Source organism: Biomphalaria glabrata, chromosome 18 (genome assembly GCF_947242115.1).
Source record: "Biomphalaria glabrata chromosome 18, xgBioGlab47.1, whole genome shotgun sequence".
Lineage (NCBI taxonomy): Eukaryota > Metazoa > Mollusca > Gastropoda > Planorbidae > Biomphalaria > Biomphalaria glabrata.
In genome coordinates this window covers 895,538-902,954 of record NC_074728.1, presented here as the reverse complement: position 1 = coordinate 902,954, position 7,417 = coordinate 895,538, and the positions used below count along the sequence as shown (strand labels likewise).

The 7,417-nt window shown below is 40.4% G+C and overlaps 1 protein-coding gene across 6 annotated transcripts in view; it reads left to right on the top strand.

Annotated features, from left to right (window-relative positions):
• Positions 1 to 7,417, top strand: part of LOC106059484 (uncharacterized) — a 139,936-nt gene that overhangs the window by 99,359 nt on the left and 33,160 nt on the right. The window lies entirely within an intron of this gene.

Genomic DNA, 7,417 nt, shown 5'->3' with positions numbered 1-7,417 from the left:
ATTTAAAAAATAAGTGAAGTTCACCTTTCAGACCATGCGGTCTATAGGGCAGATGATTTTAAGGTCATATGTTAATTAGCAGGGTGTCATGTGGCCAGCACAACGACCAACCGCCTTTACTTTCCCCAACTAAAGTCAAGTACCCATTATAGTTGGGTGGACTCAAGGACGCCATAAAAAAAATCCCAAAATTCAAAATCCCAATCTTCAGCGAGATTCGAACCCAGGCAGAAGCCAAGCGCTTAACCACTCAGCCACCTCGCCCCCGAATACATAAACAGACGCACATTAATATGTCTGAGGTAGAAATCATGAGCTGGACTGTTAATAGGAGAACTTGAATGCGCAAAGACTTTTTGTATTAGTGAATCATTACAAGAAATACAGAGAATGAGAAATTGAAGACTACCATCAGCTTCTTAAGGGATGAATTGATTTAAGAATCGTTTGTTTCAATGTTACTAGTTATCCAATCACACATCAAATCTAAAGGCACTTAGAAACGCTTCTCAGTGTTACTGTGTGGGAGGTGGGAAATACAAAGACCCACCCTAACCACGGCCAGTGACGCCCCTACACACATGTAGGCCTTTTACAAGAGATATCACTAATATACGACCGTGTCTGCTGCATGCCGGTCTCCTGTTTTGTGTCGACTGTTTAAGACAGAGACTGTTGACTACGCTAAGATCCTGAGACAAGGCGTACCACCTGGCTACCACCAACCCCTTTTTTTTTTAATTGGAAAAGACTGGTATAACCAACCGCCTAAAAAAATGTCTTGTGTTCTTTATCTCAGGGACTAATTGACAAAACCGAATAAAATACTCAGTAAGACAGTGTCGTAGCTAGGGTGGGGGTAGGATGGGGCGAATTTGAAAATCCCCCCGGGCCCCCACTTGAGGGTGCCCCCATATGATTGTTTTCTTACATTAAATATAAAATATTACACAAACTACAGGAGCCCCCAAAGAGGTAAAGCCCCCCCCCCCCCTGGGCCCCCTAATGATGGAAAATTCCTAGCTACGTCCCTGATAGAGGCACATTTCTTACTCCGTATGCTAGGACAGATTTGGTACAAGTGCTCCTTCTTCCCTAGTGCCATTAGAGAATGGAATGGGTTGCCTGAATCAGCCAGGAGAACCTACGACTTAGCAGAATTCAAGTCACTGATCAACATGCATAACTAGATTGACACATGAAATGCGTTGGACTTGGTAACGTCTGTAATCTACTAAGATAAGATAAGATAATGAGAAATGGACATTTCTTTGCTTATGAGAGGCATTTTGCAGTCGTTGTATTTTGATTTAGCATTAGCAGTGGTTAGTGTCACAGGAAGACTGGCTGCCTGGTCGTGCGGTTTGCGCGCTGGACTGTCGTTCAGATTTATCGATGGTCCCGGGTTCAAACCCTGCCCGCTCCCATCCCCCGTCGTCCTGCGGGAGGTTTGGACTAGGAAGTAATTATCTTCAACTCTGAAGGAACATCCGAAACATGTAAAACAAACAAACAAACAAGACGTCCGAGAAAGGTCATAGCTCGTTGTTATTTCATGCTTAGGGCGAGGGAAAGCTAATTTGACTATGTCCTAATCAACACTGGTCTGAGTTCGATTCTAGTGCTAAGTAGTCATATCATATTCCATACATTGAAAGATTACAGCAAATAGTAGGGTCATAGGTCTAGTTACTGAAAGATTACAGCTAGTAGAGTCATAGGGTCTGGTTACTGAAAGATTACAGCTAGTAGAGTCATAGGGTCTGGTTACTGAAAGATTACAGCTAGTAGGGTCATAGGGTCTAGTTACTGAAAGATTACAGCTAGTAGGGTCATAGGGTCTAGTTACTGAAAGATTATAGCAAATAGTAGCGTCGTAGAGTCTAGTTACTGAAACATTACAGCAAATAGTAGGGTCATAGAGTCTAGTTACTGAAAGATTACAGCTAGTAGGGTCATAGTGTCTAGTTACTGAAAGATTACAGCAAATAGTAGGGTCATAGTGTCTAGTTACTGAAAGATTACAGCAAATAGTAGGGTCATAGTGTCTAGTTACTGAAAGATTACAGCTAGTAGGGTCATAGAGTCTAGTTACTGAAAGATTACAGCTAGTAGGGTCATAGTGTCTAGTTACTGAAAGATTACAGCAAATAGTAGGGTCATAGTGTCTAGTTACTGAAAGATTACAGCAAATAGTAGGGTCATAGTGTCTAGTTACTGAAAGATTACAGCAAATAGTAGGGTCATAGAGTCTAGTTACTGAAAGATTATAGCAAATAGTAGTGTCATAGGGTCTAAATATTGTAGTAAAAAGATTATAGCAAATAGTAGTGTCATAGGGTCTAAATATTGTAGTAAAAAGATTATAGCAAATAGTAGTGTCATAGGGTCTAAATATTGCAGCAAAAAGATTACAGCTAGTAGTAATTGGACATGCTCTTGAAATGATATATTCTATTGTATTCTCGAGTCAAGTTTTTGTCCACAAGAAGTCATTTATCGTCTGTGTATTTGTAATATATCTCTAAAGTCATCCATCATCCCGAGGATTCTTTCCTTATTAAAAGATTTTTTTGTTTTGTTTATGTACGTTTCTACACTTGCTGTTTTCAACCTTACAATCAGAAGGCCGCATTGAACGCCACATTTCAGACAAGAATTTAATAGAAATGTTTTGTGTGTGTGTCTCTCATTTCTCTCTCCCCCCCCCCTTTTTTTTTCCTTTTAAACTCTCAGATCAGTGTCGCATGTCAATGTCATTGCTGATTTGTCTACTTTAAAAAAAAAATATTTTTTAATGAAATTGCATTTACCGTCACCTTACTTGTGCATTGTTTGTGATAGTTTGATAGACACTGTACTTGTTATGTGTGATTTAGTAGTAATAGTATTACTTAAGTTGTATTCTTCTTATTATTATTATGTATGATTTACTTTACTTTATTAAATATTATTTTAGTTTTTGACCGATTACAAAGAACGTCCCCTTATTAAATTGTCAATCAAACTGCTAGCCTTCTCCTGTATCTTGTGTTAGACATCGGCTTTGTCTGCCTTAAGTTTTGACAAAATATTAGGTCAAAGCTGGGATAGCTTATCCTTGTAAAATTCTGCTCTCGTCATAAATAAATAAAAAATCTGGAACGAAAGAAAATTACGAACCAAAACAGTGTTGATAAGTGCTTAAAGGGACGGAACTATAATTTAGACATTTAAATGTCGGCTTTAAAAAACATACTAGGTCGAAATTGCGATTTTTTTTATTTTTTTTTAAATTTAACTCTATGGTTTTGATCGACAAACGGCTTAGTTGTTGTAGGCATGTTAAGTCAGTCATTAGGACCAAGGAATTTATATAGAAGATATCAGTGTCCTTTCACAGAGAGAGAGAGAGAGAGAGATAAAGAGAGAGAGAGAGAGAAAGCTTAAGGGGAGACAGGGTGGACTGTGAGAAAATGCAAACCTTCATCTAGAATTAGTCAAATACCATGTCCTCATTAGTCAGTACGCCTACAACTAACATGCGTGTACCTTTTTTTTTGCTTCTTGATATATCGTCTGGATCTACGACATGTAGTTGTACTCTAGTAGTCTCCCTTTCATCGCTCGTCTCTCTCAAATGTCCTGTTGACTGTAAGTGTAACTTGAAGAGTGCCTCCGAGGCACAACTAAACTTCTCAATAGAGGAGGCAATACCTCCTCCACTGGCCGAGGAGGGGGGGGGGGGCGCACATTTGTGTGGAAATAACCGCAGTGGCGTAGCTAGGGTGGGGGAGGAGGGGGGAGAATTTGTTAATCCCCCCGGGCCCCCAGTTGAGAGGGGCCCTCGAATGAGTGTTTTTTTTTTTTTACATTAAAAATTAATGTTATGGAAAAAATGCAGCGGCCTCCGAAGAAGTCAAGCCCCTCGGGCCCCCCAAACGATGGAAATTCCCTAGCTACACCCCTGAATAACTGTCCTAATTATTACTTTATAGGTAGGTCGCTGCGTAGCCAAGGGAAACACCGCATTCCTCATTCATCTTCGGACTAGAGTTCAAGCCTTATATTATTCTTATTTTCTGTTTGCCCCCCCCCCCCTTTTCCCTGCTGATAATAAAAAAAATTAAAAATCAAGGGCTGAAGTAAGTCTGCGGTAAATTGAATTCAGATTTAAATTTAAAATGGATGCTGGGCTGGTACCGGCTTTAACGTTACGACTCCGCCCCCTCTATTCCGTGAACCAGAGAGAGAGAGAGAGAGAGAGAGAGAGAGAGAACTAAACCGCTGTAGGCGTATTATACTTTAACTTTTGGAAATTTGACTGGAATAACGTCATTGTGAACAATACCAAATAAAACTTTTATTACAATAGAGATAGAATCAACTTGAGAGAAAATGAAATAAATGTCGTTGACTTTAGTAGTAATTCTTGCATCCTCTGTTTGGGACCCCTCAACTCTAGAAAACATTAACACAAAATAGAGCAGTGAGATTCATAACAAACGAATATTCACATTTGACTAGAGTAACACCTTTAGTAATATCACTAAATTTAGAAAGCCTTCAGGACAGAAGACTTAAAAGTAAAGTAGCAATTATACATAAAACACTGAACCAAAATCCTTAAATACAAAAAACAAAATTTATTAAAATACTCAGAAAGACACAAAGATAAAGGCACATTCCTCGTCCCATATGCTAGGACAAATTTGTATGAATGCTCTTTCTTCCCTAGCTCTATTTTAGCATGGAATGGGTTGCCTGAGCTAGCCAGGATAACCAGTGACTTCGAAAAATTTAGGTCATTGGTTAATATGCATGACTAAAAGCATAATGCGTAGGACGTAATCATCTTCTTTTTTGAAGTTACGTCTGTATTATATAATAATAATAATAATAATAATCTTTATTATCCGTAAGGAAACTTGTCTTACAATTTGTGCATTACACCAAACAAAAAACATTATAACTAATTATAAGATAAGATAAATACAAAATGGTATTCTGAACAAAATATAACTGACTACAAAAACACGACTTTTCACTCTGGCGTTCTGAAGTCGTCTCTCCTACATTCCTACATAAGACAAATGACAACAGTCCCGCTTATCTTGCATCATTCACAACCAATCGCTAACCTCTTCTCACCGTCACCATAAAGACACGCACACACACTTCATAACTTGTAGAAAGGAGGATGGATTAATACGAGTAAATTCATTTGACGGTAATCCATATTGAAAAACTACATTTATATACTTGGGTATCTCTGACTGAACTGGAATATATGCACACATCCCAAAAAAATACATCGCTTTCCCAGTGAACTTTCTAGATCAGTTCCATCACAGTTCAGTCAAGATAAGCCGAATGATTGAATGAATGAATGAATGACACTGTCTTTAATTCTAAAGATTAAATAGACACCCGCATAGGCAAGCCCTAACCTGGAACCCCCAAGGAAAGAGGAAGAGGGGACGGCACAGGAACACATGGCGCCGCGATTGGGAAGTAGATTCCAAGCAGAGACTCGTCCAGAACCGAGACGCCTGGAAGAAGCTGGTTGGTGGCCTATGTCACAGAAGGGACCACAGGCAGAGATTGAGATGAGATGAAAGACTTTGCATCTGACGTGGGAAAACACGCAGGTCGCTTCTTCTTCTTCTTTGTAACTGTCCAAGAGTTGAGTCTAGAACTTTTGTAACTCTAGGCCTATGGAAGCTTGCCCACATCTGCCTGTCTAAATACACTTGTGTCTAGAAGCGAGGCTAGAGGCCGGGACAACTAACTTATAGTCCTTCTCTGTACTACGTCAGCCGTGCAGGTTTACGCCATAAAAAAAAAACGGCCCCTTGAGGAACAGTGTTTGTTGGGGCTTTCTTTTATACCCGTCAGTGCAATGGACTCGGCCCTGAGGCACCCCAATGGGGGGTTCTTTCATTTTTTTTTGTTTGTTTCCCTATTCCCTATTGCCCAATCAGCTCCTCTAACCTTTTTCCACCCGAGCGCCCCTTGAGGCTGAGAAGCTTTTGTCGCATTGTGAATTTGCGTGGCCATGTGGAACACTGCACTCAAGACGAGCTAACCAATCGCTAAAACTCACTATTTAAGTTTGAGTATATGCACAAAACGTTATGGCGTCCATGTCTAGACCTTCGTTAGTCAATGTTCTTCTTGGTATGCGTGGCGTTGAGTATTGCATTGACCTTTCCGCCTTTCACCCCGAACGATGTTTCCTGTTTCCCACACAATCTGATAAAAAAAAAAAAAGACAACTCTTGACTAGTTTTTTTTTCAACTCAACTTGCCGTTGAAATTTTGAAAAGCAATCCTTTTAGTTCTCACTTAAGTTCTTTGTTTATTTTGAGCATTTTTTCTCCTACGCCTAATTAATGAGTGCACTCTTAAGTGTTTTTTATTCGTGTTTCGTTTCATTCGCGAAATTTTAAGCAGTAGTTCTAAAATTGTTGGGCGCTGTCCCAAACTTTTCGTTAGAAGTTCAACGTGAATTATATGGCAATCTTTGCAACACAGTAAGAAGACTGTAATAACAATGAACACATAACTTTATTAGCTAGACATTCTTTAACCTTGAGTACACGGAGTCCACTTCAGCATTAAGTTGTTTACTGACCCCTTTCTACACGGTCCAGCCGTACACACGTTATAGGGTGCTCACTGAACCAAGTACAACAACATAGGTCATCTAGCTTGTCCATACACAGTCACTCATTGTTCTCATTAGTCTCCTTCAGTCGTAGAACGACTATGGTTCATCTCGCACACTTCCTCGTGTGGCTGTGGAGCCCTATTTTGGAGAGACACTCCCGTCCACAGATAGCGCAGGTTAAGGTGGCTTTTGCTTCGGTGGTAGAGGAGCTGGCCGTTTTTCGCATTGTCCGTTTTTCTTCCAGGGCTGAGGCCCATGTTCTTTCGCTGTCCATAGCTTTCTTGGTCATTGTCTCTCTCCATCTGGTCGCGTCTAGAGCTATGTCTTCCCAATGGTCAGTATTGATGTTCACTGATTTGAGGTCCCGTTTTATTACATCTATGTGAGATGGGGGCGACCAATTTTTCTTGAGCCTGTCGCGAGTTGTCCGTAGAGGATGACTTTCGGGATGCGTTTGTCCTCCATCCGGTGAACATGTCCAAGCCAGCGCAAGCGGCGTTGTCTGAGGGCTGTAAAGATGCTGGGAATACCTGTTCGCGCAAGGATCTCAGTATTGCACACTTTTTCTTTCCAAGTGATTTTCAAGATCCTACGGAGACATCGCAAATGGAATGAGTTCAGTTTTCTCTCTTGCTTTGCGTAGGTGGTCCATGATTCACTGCCATACAGCAGTGTACTCATAACGCATGCCTTGTAGACAAAAGACTTCCATTTTGTTCACTGTAGTGAGCTTCTGGTTTTCCCAAACTCTTGACCTGAGTCTAG